This window comes from Gallus gallus, chromosome Z (assembly GCF_016699485.2).
Source record: "Gallus gallus isolate bGalGal1 chromosome Z, bGalGal1.mat.broiler.GRCg7b, whole genome shotgun sequence".
In the NCBI taxonomy this organism is placed as follows: Eukaryota; Metazoa; Chordata; class Aves; order Galliformes; family Phasianidae; genus Gallus; species Gallus gallus.
Genome location: NC_052572.1, coordinates 67,369,993 through 67,385,398, shown reverse-complemented (window position 1 = coordinate 67,385,398; position 15,406 = coordinate 67,369,993). Strand labels below are relative to the sequence as shown.

Sequence of the window (15,406 nt, the reverse complement as noted above, 5' to 3'; positions counted from 1 at the left end):
AGCTAGACATTTCCTAAAGCTCTTAACGCATCCTCTTTTCAGAGAGGCTTTTCTTTTTCTTGGGCTTACAGATGCTTTCACTGAATTACATTTTGAAAGCCTTCCAGTGTATGATTCCCATCAAGGAGAGCACTCTTGCAATTATGACTAGGCAAATAACTAAGTCCTATTTGTCACCTTTGATCTGATTACCTTAGAAAAACGTTCTCCTATACATGAATAAGTTCCAAGATTGTCTCTGTTGCTTCTGTAAGCTGCCCGTAATTGAGCAGATTGTTCTTTTTGACCATCGCTTCTTGGATTCTTTGAAACACTTGTTTTGGATGTTGTTAGCAGCACTGATTTATGACATGGGGGGTGGCCGTTCATGAGCAATTGCACGGAGATTACCAACCCAAAGGCCAGCAAACACATGTCAAATGCTAACAATATGCCACCTGTAAAATCTGAAACGTGAGAGCTAGAGATCTAGAGGTCATGAACACTTTCAGTAAAGACTAGCTCTGATTTTCAGCCCTTCCATTTTTCATTTACATTCAGCCCCTTCACTGAGCATGAACTATAAAGGGGGAACAAAGGGTTGTGTTTTGAAAACAGGACGGTCACTGCCTGACTTCGTCCAGGAGCAAAACACAGGTGCAGGCGTTCCAGTTGTTTCCCTGTGTGAATATTGAACAATTTTAATTCTCTGACAAGAATCCTTCTCCTATCCCATGTCATATATAAAAAGCTCATCCAAATATTGGCCTCTCAACGAAGGCTAAACATCTGTTCTTTAGAGTCCTCTACTCTTCTTAAAAGCCTACCTTGCACCGTTCTTTATGAGCTTACTGACATCTACTGGTTAAAAATGAAACTGTGCCACAAGGAAACATTTACGAAAGATTAGTTTCTGCAAGAGATACTTCCATTTTTTATACAAAATCATACTGGTTTAGCTTATTTCCAGAAGGTAAACCACTGAGGGGAAAAACAAAAACAAAAACAAACAACAACAACAACAAAAAAGATAAGAGGCTTGAAATGCAGCAGTTTTTCGAGTACAGTGTTTCCAAAGTGCTCAAACAGACTCTGAAGGATAAAGTTTTCTAGTCCACACTTTCATACGTCCTGGCACAATTACCAATGGCAAAACTCAAATCCATCTCCACCATTCACTTCTTGTCTTCAGATGGAGATAGGTGAAGTAATTGTCCAGGAGATGCTGATTCAATGTGACCCAGCCTTATCCTTCTCCCCAGACCCCCGTAGATTCTCCCCAGATCCCCGTATTTACATGTGCACCAGCCCAGACTTCTGGTGTGACTACACATGCCTAGGAAATGCATTTTGTCCATGTCAGAGTGCATATCCAAAAAGCTGGCTAAAGCAAGACAAAAGACAGCTACAACTGAGTGACACATGAAATCCAGGCTGCAAATGATCCCTTTTGCCAGCACCTCTCCCGAAAAGCACTTCTAATAAAGTGTATGCTTGGTGTTTAGATAAAAGGTTTTTGGAGCATGGCTGCTTTTAAGAGGTTTCAGACACAAATTAAACTTCTGATGTGTTTCATTTAGATAACTGAAATACTTATTGTATACTAGAAAGAAGACAGTCAGGCTGTTTATTCTTTCTTTTGTTTTTACAGTACTCATAGTGGAGCTCTTTCTGAACTTTAATTGCATGTTTGATAATAAAAATGCATGGATTTTTCAGTGTCTCTGTTATATTGATTGACCAGTAAATATACTGACTTTTTGAAAAAGCATAGCTCAGGGTTAAACCTTCTAGCTATTCCTTACCTTCTTCGTGTTTGTGCAAATCTAGTCAAATAAATGCTGTTATGTTATAAGTGGAAAAGAGAAGGAAGTTCAGAATGCCACTCTTTCAAAACACTCATCTCTGCATATAGGGTAAATCACCATTAATGGCAATTTCCAAGCCATTCTGTGTAAAACATAAAAAGCATAGCACAACATCGGATTCTGAGCTCCACCTTGGCGTGTGAAGTGCTACTTGGTGAAGAGTGCTATGGAAAATCTTCTTGTATATAACTTCAGTTAGTAAATCTGTTTCAAGCTAATTTAACCCATGGTCGTTTATCATCTCCTCTTTGCCTGAATGGAGAGCGTGTTCCTCTTCAGATGCCAGAGCAGTGCTTTAGGCTCATGAGGAATGAGTAAAGACCACCATGACCATATCATCCGCCTCCGTGAAGAGCAAAGTCAGCAGAGCCAGGACACTGCAGATGGCTGAGGAGGGCAGCTGGAATGATTCTGAGGCAGTGTTGCAGGCAACTTTTTCACTAATGACCTAAAAAAGGAGACCTGGCTAAAAGGCTCTGCAGATGCCATGCTTGGCCATGGAAGTCATTCACATGTTCCTGGTTTATCACAGAGGTACTCCAACTCAGACAAGTAAGGTATTGCTTGCTTCACACAAAGCATCATTTTTCTCTGACAATAGTAGTCACAAGGAGTGGGAATGGGCAAAAAGCACAAAAACAAGTAAGTGAAATTATAGGGGGTGGAACACCTGAATTGTTTGAATAAAGGAGATCCAGGAGACAAAGAAAGTAAACTATATCATAAGCACCAGTCTGGGAAGAAGGTCTAGCAGGGGGAGTTCAGGAGATTATGCTGTACAGATAAGTCAGTCTTTTGGGGAGAGTGAGCATCAGAGGTAGATAAACTGCCCAACTGGCATTCAGTAATCCTCCTTTCATAAAGAAGACAGTCCCGTTGCTGGTCAGGGCATGGAAACTATTACTAAGAATGCTGACAAGGCAAAGGTTCTCATCATCTCTAGAGTAGCTGGAACTAGATCATAGGATCAAGTAGATAAGAGAATTCATGTGCCAGCCTCCCAATAGAGGAGGAAGGGCTGGTTTGTGGCCTCTTGCAAGAACCCAACGAATAGCAAACTGCAAGCCCTGCCAGGATCCATCCCTGGGTGTTAAGAGAAGTGGCTGACCTTTTTGCAAGGTTTCTGTCTGTAATCTCCAAAAAATCATGGAGATCAGGAGGACATCCCTGATGACCAGAACAGGACAAATGCCATACCCAACTACATGAATGGCATAAAAGAAGACCCAGAAAACTCCAGGATCATTCACTTAAGTCCCTGGGAAAATGGGATACAGCTCTTGGGACTAGAACTAAGTATAGGCTGGGATCCAAGTGGCTGAGGAGCAGCCTTGCTGGAAAGGGACGTGAGGTTGCTTGTGGACAACAATCTGAACATGATTTAATGGTGCCCTGCTGAAGTAATGCAGGCAGGTAGGATCCTGAGCTGCATCTTCAGGGACATTGCTAACAGAGAGAGGGAGATGATCTTCCCGCTCTTCTCAGCAACTGTCAGTTCACACCTGGAGCACTTTGCCTAGTTCTGGCCCACAAAATTAGGAAAAGGGATGGACTAAAGAAAACCCAAAGTTCTGCCACAAAGGTAATGAGAGGGTTGGAGAAGTTGCCTTGTGAGGAAAGACTAATGGAGTTAAGCCTTCTTACCCTGGAGGAGTCTCAGAGGGGACCTCATCACAGTATCCCAGTATTTAATGGGTGGCTTTGAAGAGGACACAGGCTCTCACTTCATGAGGAGTCTCATGGAGAAGGGCAGCGGGAGAGGCTTCATCTTGATACAAGAAAAGTTTCAGAGCAAGAACAATTCTTTACTCAAACAACCTCCACAGGAACATGGTAGAAACCCCATTACTGGAGGTTTTCAAGATGCTTTTTGACACAGTACTAGATAGTGTCATCTAGGCTATCTTTTACCACAAGGGGTTGGACCAGATCTTTTGAAGTCCCTTCCAACCTGGACTATTCTGTGATACTATGATTCTATAACCTTTTAACAACAACTGGTATGTCTGGACACCTGATGAGCTGCTGTGGCTGAAGGCCAAGCCTGGGGAGCCTCCAGCCACTCACCATGGTGCACAGTGACTCCATCATGGGTCAAGGTGACACAAAGACAGTCACCTTGCCCTTCTCTGGCCAGCCTCCATCACTGGCACTCCAGAGGAAAGACATTTGAAATACATAAACCCAAAAAGTGTTCATCCAGGGACAAATAGATATTTCTAAAACCTTTCTCTTGCTTGACACAGGGGGAAGTTAATTGGAGGGTCAGAGAGCAGGCCCACAGGATACTTCACTATCTATATCTTAAAAATGCAGTATATAAACACTGCTTAAGGTCTGCAATATGTTTCAAGCCCCCTATGAACAGCACATTGGTTATCAGACAAAAACTGGTGTTTAATAGCATATTTATTCCCATTTGTCAAAACTCACAGGAACTCTTTGTCTAAAGCCAAGCTGGCCTTTGTAGTTAGTCAGGGGGGAGAACAGGTCTGGGACTCAGGCTGGAATTGTCACTCAGCTCCCTGTAGTAACATCTATTACAGCGTAGCTTAAATTGTCCCAGAGAGGAAGGACTGCTACACCTTTCCCGTCCAGAAAAGCAGATTCCAGAAGGGCAGAGAAAAAAATAATTTTTCAAGGTTTAAAAGCTCAAACCATTTTTTGCAAAGAAAAAGCTGGACATTGTACTTCTGGCCTTTCTTGATAACATGCTGGATGTACTTCCCCCAGCTCCAGCCTTTCAGAAGCTGTGAAGAGCTCTCCAAAGAAGGCCCATGGCATAGACCTCAGCAAGGGCTGTGCAGTGCCACATGTCACAGTGCGCCTACTGAATTTTAAGTATTCTGTGACAGGTTTTCCTAAGAGCACATGAACTCACAGGCTTGGAGAAAAGATGAGAGCAGCGCTTGGAGGACAGGGAGGTTTCTGTCAAAACCGTGTGAGACTTCACTGTTTAAAATCTGCATTTGTACTTGCCATAAAATCCACATCTGCCCCTCCTCCCGGCTCTCCTCGTCAGACTGGCCAAACCGTAATGGTGCCCACACAAGGGAGGCCTTGGCAGGACATGTGGCCACCCATGGAATAGTAGCCATGGGTGGGCCCCTTTGATCTGAGTGAAAGGCATATTTTGTGACAGAGGGAGCAATAAGCAAATGTCAAGCTGCCAGCCTCAGCCAAAAAGAAGCCCTGTGGGGAGCTGGTACATTGCTGGGCAAGGAGGAGGCCCTGCAAGTTCTGCCTCCCTCAGATCCCTCAGGTGCTCTCCTCACCTCTGTAATGCTCCCTCAGGGTGACCTCAGAGGCCTGCAGGGATCAAGGCTGGGCCACCTCCGTGGCTTAGACGTGACGCAAGTGATCATGGGTCCTGGGACTTGACAGTCAGACAGGGAGATGAGAAAAGATGTGGGCACAATATTGCATCCAGTTCACAAACAGTGTACACTCCCGACATCCTGAAACAGAAAGAAAAAAAATCTTGAACTTCTGAAAAAACAGTAATATCAGACTGAAACAGAAACAAGATTTCATTGATGTTCAAACAGAAGTGAGTGTTTATGGAGTCGTTATCCATTTGGATAAATGTAATTTTAAGAGTGTTGGAGATGAAGCAGCTTGATATTGCTAACAACGGGCGTTTCTGAGGAGGTTGTGCTATACCACCTATCTCCTTGCAGTCTGTAGAAAAGGCTTTGTCAGAAGAAGACCACTTGTGGTTGATTATTTCTCAGTGCAGGGCTCTTTCCTACATCCCAAATGACAGGAGGACATGAGACTATGCTTGCAGGCAGAAGCACATGGCTGCTTGGCTTATTGACTTCCTTCTCCTTGTTTGTGTTGCTTACTTCAAATCACTTCTTGGTGGAAGAAAATTCATGAAACACCTTTGTAGCTCACAGATGCTCAGATATTTTGGTCACCAGAGAAATTTCGAATGTCAGCATGTCCGAAATAGTTAAATATATGTAGCTTGAATAATTTTATTGCTGACCTTCTTGGACCTAACATGCATATCTGAAAAATGCCCTTTTTGCAGGTATATTGCAAAGCGTAGCTCTGAGTCACTCCTTAATCAAACTCCAACAGTTTCAAGCATGTCCTGTTCAACAGAACCAGATGTCTGACAAAAAAAAAAAAAAAAGTTGTTCCTGTTCTCAGTAATCAGCTGTGCTGCTAATCAAACCACCGCTGCCTGCGAGCTGCCTGCAGTTTCAGCAGAGCATCACTAGAGGACAGCAGGAAGCTTTGTTCTGGCTGGTGCTGCCGGCCAGTGCTGCAGCAGCTGGACAGACTTCCTGTGCCCTGCATTCGTTTTCTCGATCCATGGGTGATGTTAATTTACTGTCCTTATTCTTTTGAAAGACAACATGGGGCTAAAATCCTCATCAGATAAATTTCAGTGCTCTTTCTTGTGCAGGAGTTGTTCAACACTGCTCAGATTTAGTGAAAACACTGGGTTCACTCTTCTTGTGCTCTAGCAATACCAGTTACTCTTTTCTGATATTCTAGCTTCAAGAAATAGAAACTGAAATAGGATCTTGTCTTCTACACTTTTCACTGTTGTTCGCATGGAAAGCAAATGATAAAAAGTTAGCTTACGGGATGTGTTTTGCCCCTGTTATGCAGTTACTTCTTGAATATGAGTTGGTGTAGGTCCCTGAGTTCATGCATCAGAGTTGTTTTCCTCTTGGCAGTGATGATCTCTGGGGACCTCCAAGCTAAGACCAAAATGCTTCTGGGAGGGAAGTGAGCAAAAGAGAGCCACGCGTGTCTTCCAGGTGCATGTAAAACACTTTCTGTGTTTTGATCTTTGGCAAAGTGATAGACAAAAGCAAAGTTGGTAGGTGCAGTGGCATGGGTTTTCTTCACTGCCGCCTTTCAGGCTTTGTTTGAGAGTGTACTGGAAGCATCCTGCAGAGAGTACTCTGTGGGAAGACAGGATAACTTCAATTGAAAATACACAGATAATATAGCAGCTATTGTACTCGGCTGTGTCTGGCTTGGCTGAGCCAAGTTCTTGGTCCTGCTGTTCTTCCTCAGAAACCTTTTCTCACTGGAGGAAATGGACAACAGTGTAAGCCTCATTAAAAAAAATGGTGTTGGGTACAAACTGATGTATAACAGCTGGATCATAGAACCACGAGCTGAATCGTTTCAGTACATTTCCACTAGATGATGCTATAGCTGCTAGAAGGAACAGAGGCTGTAAAAAAATCTACCGTTCGTTTTAACTGCATATTTAATCAGAGCACTGTTTCTGCTCATCAGTTCATCCTCTAGCCTTACTTCTCAGTACTACCCTAAGAGGACTCTTAACAAGGTATTTTCCATGCACAACAACAGAGATTTTAGCCCAGGTGACCACCCAGCTGCTTAACACTGGAGATAATCAAGCCTGGGAGACACCAGACTCCCAGAGCTATCCTGCAGTCCCAGCCTTCCTCTGTCTGTCTCCTCCCTTCTTCTGCATGGGACGTTATCTAGGATATCCCAGCATCAGACTTTGGTGGTCTATTTCCAGCAGCCAAGCAGGGCAGGTGTCCAAAATTCCTGCTTGAAGCAGAGATTACTTTTCTGATAAATCAGTGATGTGGTAGCAATGGGGACCATAATTTCTGGAAAGCAAACAGGAACTGTGATATTTTATAATGTAGTGGTTCAGAGAAAAATGAGAAAGGAATGCTGTGCGCACATCCTCTGTGGAGTCAATTTCTTAATGACACTCTCATTAAGAGTGGGTTCTGACAAATGCAGCTTATTTTTGCTGTTAAATGTCTGAGTTAATCACAAGCAACTCGACTTAAAAGTGAGACTACTTCTCTGCTTGCTGAGTGACACACAGACCAAGTGCGAGAAACAGCCTGCCGAGGGCTCCATCCGGCAGCCCAATTCAGTACAACTTCCCATAAATAAAAGACACTGTGCCAAGACTCCATCTTACTCCATGGTCTCCTCTCCTATTGCTCTCCCATGGGTGCATAGGTGCGGTAACATGACTGTAGCATGGGGAAGGCTTTGCTTTATGGACTTATATGATGGCTTTTAATCTGTGGAGAGAAATAAGGCAGAAACCTTACTTCAGCCCAGCTTGGCTAGACACTGCTTAAGACTGGGAGAAATCAGACCTGAATGGCAATAAATATGAAGATGTGGGGGACACATGAAGATAGACAGTAGGCAGATGGACTAGAAAAATATGAACGAGTGGTACAACAGATTACATCAATCATGGTCACTTACAGCATCATTAAATGTCTTAGAGGCTTTCATGCACAGTGTTCAAGGGCTCTTGGAAAAGCAGTCCACAGTCTCACATCCTGCGTCTGCCTCCTTTCTCTACAGTGATCTGATCACTGATCAGTTTGTATTGGTGGTGTTTATTCTGCTTTCACTATCAGGAATATATTTTCTCACACTTGCATCCCAAACTGCCCTCTGAAGAACAGGCTCTGGGTTTTGTTTTGGTTTGGTTTGGTTTTGTTGTTGTTGTTTTGTTTTGTTTTTTCTCTCTTCAAGGCATCTGATAATAAGTGAAGATGTCTGATTTTTCCTTTGGCTCACCATAATTGTTAAAACACGGACTCCCTGGCCTTGATCAAAATAAGTGAGTTCTCAGTGCTCCAAGTTACACAGCTGCAAAAAGTAAAGGGCTCAAATAAAATTATCTCCTTCGAACTAACCATTTATGGATGAACTGATGACAAATGGGAGGGGAAAATAGTATTTTAAAGCTATGAATGTAACAGGAAAAGTTTAGCACTGCTAGGTGAGCTTAGGTGCCTCCATGTGTGGGGCTAAAGTGATGCTTGGGAAGCTGTTGGCCTCTAATGCGTGTTATGTATGTCCCAAATAAAATAACACCGTCCGATTTTCCCTCTGTGCTTGCTAGTGGACAGATGGAGTGATAGGAAAGAAAAATTTTGTCCCAGCCTTTCTCTACTTGATCCCAAGGGAAAGGAAACTACTGTTTCTGTTCTGCTCCTTCTCCACCAGCCTGACTCCTTTCTTTAAAGGAAGGAGCAAGGAAACATCATAAACCAATGTATTAAAGCAGAAAATTCCTGTGCCCCAGCTTTGTCCTTACAATCAACAAGACCATGTACACCTGTCACACAGGAATTCCTACAGACTAGAGCAAACAGAAATAAATATCTTCATGTATCTGCCTAGGGTGAATTAAATCACACCCTTCATGACACTGATTTTACACACTGGCGATCTGTGACTCTGGTTAGCAGTATTGCCACACTTCATACAATGAGTTGATTCATGAGCTGAAGAGCACCCATTCCCATGCTCCGTATTTCCCCAGGGGAAATGCCCACTTCCAACGCCTTGCACTTTCTGTTGCAGGAGATTCCTATCGCATAATTTGGTTTCTCTGATGTCCAGTAAAGTTAAGCTTGTACATCTGACTTTCCCTACTACAGTGTGCCTCCCTGCAATGTCTGCCTGTTCCCAGGAAGCATACAATAGCTCAGTATCTGTTGGTTTCTTTCAGATTCTCTCGTAATGTGATGAAGGGTTGCCATTCTTTTTCAGGTTCCAAGCATACATTGTGCATCCACCTGCACTTAGTTTCTGGATGTTGAAAAGGTGATAAACACATTGTAATTAATTATTGACCTGCTAATAACTAGAGTTTGGTTCAGCAGCAACAGCCATAAAATCTGTGTATGTGAAAACAACCTGGTCTGACTTCAATTCTGTTTTGCAACAGCCAAGGCTACACAGGAGAGCTTAGCATTTGGTTGTAGCCTGAGGTGGGACATGGGAAGTACATAGAAGGGAAATCATCTGATTACTAGTGAAACTTTTTAACATAACTTTTTTACTCTGAAATTCGTTTTGCTGCCCTACTAAACCTGATGTTTCTCTGCCTGAAATTGATAAAAAATGTTGCGATTTGAGGAGAGGTTTGCAGGAGACTCTAAATCGTTCTTCCAGCCAAAGAAAGCAATTGGCCCACCAGCTGCCTCGCTTGGGTTGCAAATGAAGGGGGCTGAACACACTGCAGCCTGGTAGCCCTTGATTCTCATCTTGGGTATTAACTCAATCACGGTTTTAGAAATCTACAGGATTTGCACAGCCATCCTCTGCCTTCATGCCACTAATGCTTTCTCTACAAAATCCTTGTCAGCTTGACAGAAAGAGCTAATTCTATGCAAAGATACTTTCTGATTTAACTGACACTAGAATGGTGAAAATCTGTTTGTTCTCTGGCACCTCGAAGTCTCTAAGTCAGGCCTCATGGCTGTGATCCCGTCAAGCATTTAGCATGAATGTGCTCTCTAAGCATATGTACTGTCTTATCAGATGCAAGCAGTTGCACAATTAAGAGCTATCGTAACAGAAATGCAGTGCATCCTTCAAAAGGATGCTGAATATCCTCTTTGCATGTACTTTTCGTTGTTGCTCATCCTTCATAGAAAGCTACTCTTAAAAAAGTGTTTTGCAATCAATGAAGTAAGAGTGGAGGAAAAGAGGTTAAGAAATGCCCCTGCAAATATGAACAACGCCAGTTCCGAGTTTCTGTGAACTTGTATACAGCCTGTACAAACCTTTCACAAGTTTGCATCCTGAGGTTTGCACTGCATTATTTTTGGAAGCTGGGTGGGGCTCCTCCTCTGACAGACATTTCTAGATTTCTGTTGCACTCTGTACTGGGCTTTCAGGCTGTCCCATCTCCTGGGTGGTATCACTAGGTTTGTCTGCTGTTCCAAGGCTCTGACCTAAACATGCTTGTGTTTAGACAACGCCTCTGGGAGTGAGATCTCCTTCTCAGTCTGTCTTTAACATGGGGGAGAAACAGACATCCAGCTCTCAGATATGCACAGCACTCTGTTCCCACTGACTCTGTCCTGGTTTGTATGATGCACAAACACACTCAGGGACATAGGTCCCACAGCGACAAGCAGACAGGGCTTACAGCAGAACGTGTCCTGCTGCATTAGCAAGGCCTTGTTCTTTGATAAACTGCAAAGCTGCTCTATCATGTGTTTGTTGTACTTTGAGGCACCTGAAGGAAACATGATTTTCCATCCTGGCCCTGTTGAACAGTCATGATAAAAGTATTGACCTGCTGACAAGTGGGGGAAACATTCCAGCTATGTAAACAGATGGGAAATATTTCTTCTCCAGCATTCCTCAAGTAAGCTGGCTTTAGCCTAGTCTGCAACATCTGTGCATGATGTTCCTATTTCTGTCTCCATGCACACAAACTGGTTTCTTCACCATCATGAGCTGTCAGCCACTGAAAGAAGGGGTTTCACTGTATACTTGTAATGCCTGGCAAAATGTTTGAGAAGAAATCCAATGGCCAGTTAGAGAATGCATATCCATAGGATGTAAAAAACACCCATGATGGGTGAGGCCAAGCGCCGCTTTGAGAAGCATCTCACTTCCAACACTGGCCACCAGTGACAGCTTAAGAAAGCCGTGGAGCTGTACGAGATAAAATATCTCCTGGTAAAATGTCTGAGTTTCCATCATCAAACAGCACAAGAACTTTTAGCAAAGAGTAAATCTGAAGTGTATACCTGAAGTATTCATCAGTGTTCAATAGCCATACTTAGTCCTCTCCTCTGAATCTGAACCATATTTGAACCCAGTGATATTATTGTCCTCTAAAACAGTCCATGATAGTTGAGTTTCAGAGTTTGTTTTCCACAGTGCATGTAGTGAAGAGGACAGCAAAAAAAGGGAGAAAGAGTTTTTGTCTTATTTTAGAAATTGGTTGCCTCAAATTTAATGCCTCTTGCCCTTACGCCTTGAATTATTAACTACAGTGTTTTCTCCATCCTCCACGCTTAAGCTCTGTATAGTTCCGTTCCCAGTCAACACTTGCATAGAATCATGAAACCGCTTGCATTGGAAGGAAGATTCTAGTTCAGCTCCCCTGCAATGAACAGGGACACATGCAGCTACATCAGGGTGGACAAAGAGCAACCAGAGCTCCCAAGAGCAAGAGCTTTTCATTATTTAGTGCCTTTTCTATTACTTTGTGTAGTTTGAGTTTGAGATGAGGCAAGAAAACAGATATATGATAACACTGAACTGGCTACATGTGAGGTTTATATATGTATATATGTCTGCAGAGCTTTTTATTCTGTTCTTTATCTGTATCTATAAGTGGAAGCTGAAAGGATTCCCCCCCCCTTTTTTTTTCAGCATATACAGGAACTTGAAATTCATTAAGTGTAAAAGTATTCTCACAACACAGTGTATAGTGGGCTCTGATATCTCTTCCTTTTGATGGAGTCCATCTGGATCACAATAGTGGAAGACAAGTGGAAATTAAACTATATTAAACTGTTTGTAAAAACACACATCTGGTAGTTTTCTGGATTCTCATTTCTCCTACAGCTCAGTCTCAGTTCTTTGCTTATACCTACAGGAATGCTGCCTTCATATATGTTGCAACCAGTCCGGTTCTAAATCCCACTAAACTGATTGCACCCTGCTATCAAAGCTTTCATAGATTTGCTGGTTCACTAGCTTTCAAAACTCATTATTAATTAGTAACTGCTGGACTTCTAATCTGGACGGCATCTACTTCACCTTGTCTTGATCCCTTCAGATGCATTTCAAACAAAAAAGAGGGAGCAGAGCTGACAGCTTGATTCACCTATTTGCTAAGCAGCGTCGTTTGCTAGGCTGCTCTGGCATGCCAGAGATAGTAAGAGCTCCACATAACTAAACAAACATCTCAGAATAATAAACTGACCCAAACAATTTCCTGCGTTGTCTCTCTGGAGTCAGTGGGCTCAGGAGGCTTCTACGAGAGCAGGGAAAAGACAACCAGCTCAGCCAAATCCAGAGATACCACCATAAAACAAACACTCTGTAAGAGCTATGTCAGCTCAGTGAGTGCTATTTCATGTTTTCAAACTGCAACAAAATTGAGAATGCCAGCAGAGATCCAGGAATTTGGACATATGTGGGTGTCAGACCATGCTCAGAGGTTGTTCTACTTGGGCTCCAGCATCAGAACTTCTACTGCAAATAAATTGCAGGCAGTGCCATATGAAAACTTGCTTTTCTGGTGCACACCAGAATTGCATTTGGCATAAACATGCAGAAGTGAAAGTCATGCATTCAGGTACTGAACACTGTCCCCTTTCTATTGAAGGCACACAGGGCACGTGACTTCCTGTGTGAAGAGTACTTCTCTTCTGGAGCTTATCTGAGCAGCATACAGCATTATGTATGCACCTGTATGCAGTAATGACTGAAAATTCATGAATTTGTAGAATGGCAATGAGAAGATTCTTCCCTATGTATCCTCTATACCTGTTGGATTTTCTGTTCAAAACAACAACACAGCAAAAAAAAATTCATCTCTTTTCTAATTTGGAGCTGAAGTCTGACACTTTTTGAAATGAATAGTAAATCCTCACTTAGTCCAGTGTGTTTCAGATTTGCCTGTAAGAGAGTAAGCCTGATTCAGCATACCTTATTCGTGATACTGCTGCCTTGCTCAGAGAGACAGGCTGTGTCTAAAGGGTCAAACCCTTCAGCCATGTTATTTCGTACTGTCAGAGCTTTTGCAACCAGGACGGATCCCTCAAACTCTTCAAGCACTCTTAAATATAGAATTAAGGTAGCAGACAGAGACTGCATGTCTCCAGTAACTCTCCGGAAAAATGGTGTGTTAGACACAATATAAATTTAAAAATATTTGGAAGGAAAAAGTAGCAGAGCCTGCCAGATGATTGTTTCACAACAGCTCTTAAGGTTTCAAAACTTGTTTTCCATGTGTGAGAGAGGAAAAAGAAATCTCTTCCAATGCTTTCAGGAAGTTTAATCACAACAAATGGCCCTCCCAAGACACAGAAGTCCATGGTGGACACTTTCTACCTCTTAGCAGCAAATCTGTCACATTCGTTTCAAGAGTCCTCTTGAATTTTATCAAAGGTTTTCTCAAAAAGTATGTTTTATTAAATGAGGATGGAATTTTTCCCATTTTGAAAACCCGTGGGTAAACCTAGTAGACCTACCAGCTCTGAACTTTGTGACCTTGTGACAAAGAAGCTGAATGCTCCACCACACAAGCTTTGACTCAAAGCCCAAGATGGTAACAGCAACACTCATTATCACTTTTCTAGGCAATGATTTTTTTTTCTTCTATTAAATTCCTACTCTTACCTTCGTAGCCTGAATATAACCCTCCCTGCTCCCCTTGCTCCCTATCCCACCAGAAACCCTATGGGAGGACTGTGTGTAGAAAAGTCATTTCAAAAGAGCAGACCTATAAGCTTTGCAGAAAGACACACACTGTTCATGCTGCCTGTACTGGTTGTTGAAGTGAAGGAGCGCAGTGCATTTTGTATGTTCTGTATGTTCATACGTGACATGCCAGAACCTCTGCTGGTGAAGTAAATGTCTTGCCATTTAACCTTTTGCCACAACTATGCAGACTATTTAGCAATCCAAGCCCAGGAAGTTAAATTTTATTAGGCAGTTTGTGCAGTGCTTTTAGCATTATAATGTATAAGTGGACAAATCCTTCCATATTCAAAGCCCAGAAAAATAAATGATCTTTCCCGTTATGTTTCATATGACTATTTGAGATTGTTTTATGAAACAATAACCAGTGTGATTTTCCAAGGTCATGTGCATGTTAGTGACAAAATTCAAATATAAAATGTCAATGAACTCTTAATTAGGTCAAGATGTCGAAGCAAAATTCCTTCTGTCCAAAGTATAATCTTTTCCCTCAGTAGGATAATTAAAATAAATGATGCCCATGAGAAAAGGCATGCTTTAACATTGAAATCCCATTTATCTAGATAAGCTTCAAATCCCTCCTTGTTTTGTTCAGATAAAGTTCATCTGTCTTTATTTGCAACTGATCTGGCTTTTTTTAAGCTTAGCATAGTTAGTAGTAGTTTTTTTTCACCTCTGTAGCCTCCACAGTTAGGTTTACATTGTTGAAATAAAGGAATCCTTTGCCCTTTCCGTTTTTCAGTTGTCTTTAAACTCTCTATCTTAACCATTGTTTCTGATCTTAGTGGCCTTCGTACTTGGCCATTGTTAAAAATCAAAATCCAACAAACCACCAACAGGTCTTTCTTCACCCTAATGTTATAGGGTGAGGCAATGGTTTGATGGCAGGAAACCACACAAATAGAATGGACAGCCCATTTCACTCCAGTTATGCAAGGAGAGATGTATTGAGACAGTAAGTTGTGCCAAAGGCAAAGGAAGAGTATGAATGTGACTTAAAATGCTCCAGTATTAGTTTTCGTAAAAAAAATAGTTCAGTTCATTTTCTTCCTTCCTTGTATTTACATTAGAAAGTACCTGCAGACCTACTTTTTTATAGGATAGTACAAGAGTAGTAATCATATCCATACATATTGGTATATTCAGCACCAAAAAGGACAGTTGGTCCTAGACTTTAAAAGCAAAAAAGTAGCCTCCCTTCCTTCCAATCATTATGAGTGAACAAACTAGACTGCACATCTGAAGGCAGCTGTTTCCCTTACTCCTTCACCCTCTTGCAAGAGCTCGTCGTCTTTTTTCTGTGTTTTTCTGAGATGTTCTCTCTGGAG

The 15,406-nt window shown here is 42.2% G+C and overlaps 1 protein-coding gene across 1 annotated transcript in view; it reads right to left on the bottom strand.

Moving 5' to 3' along the window:
• MUSK (muscle associated receptor tyrosine kinase) overlaps positions 1-15,406 on the bottom strand; it is a 93,027-nt gene that overhangs the window by 70,227 nt on the left and 7,394 nt on the right. The window contains exon 2 of the mRNA XM_040655313.2: positions 5,123-5,305. The gene's annotated coding sequence lies outside the window, so the exon portion shown is untranslated. The remainder of the gene's footprint in view (positions 1-5,122; positions 5,306-15,406) is intronic.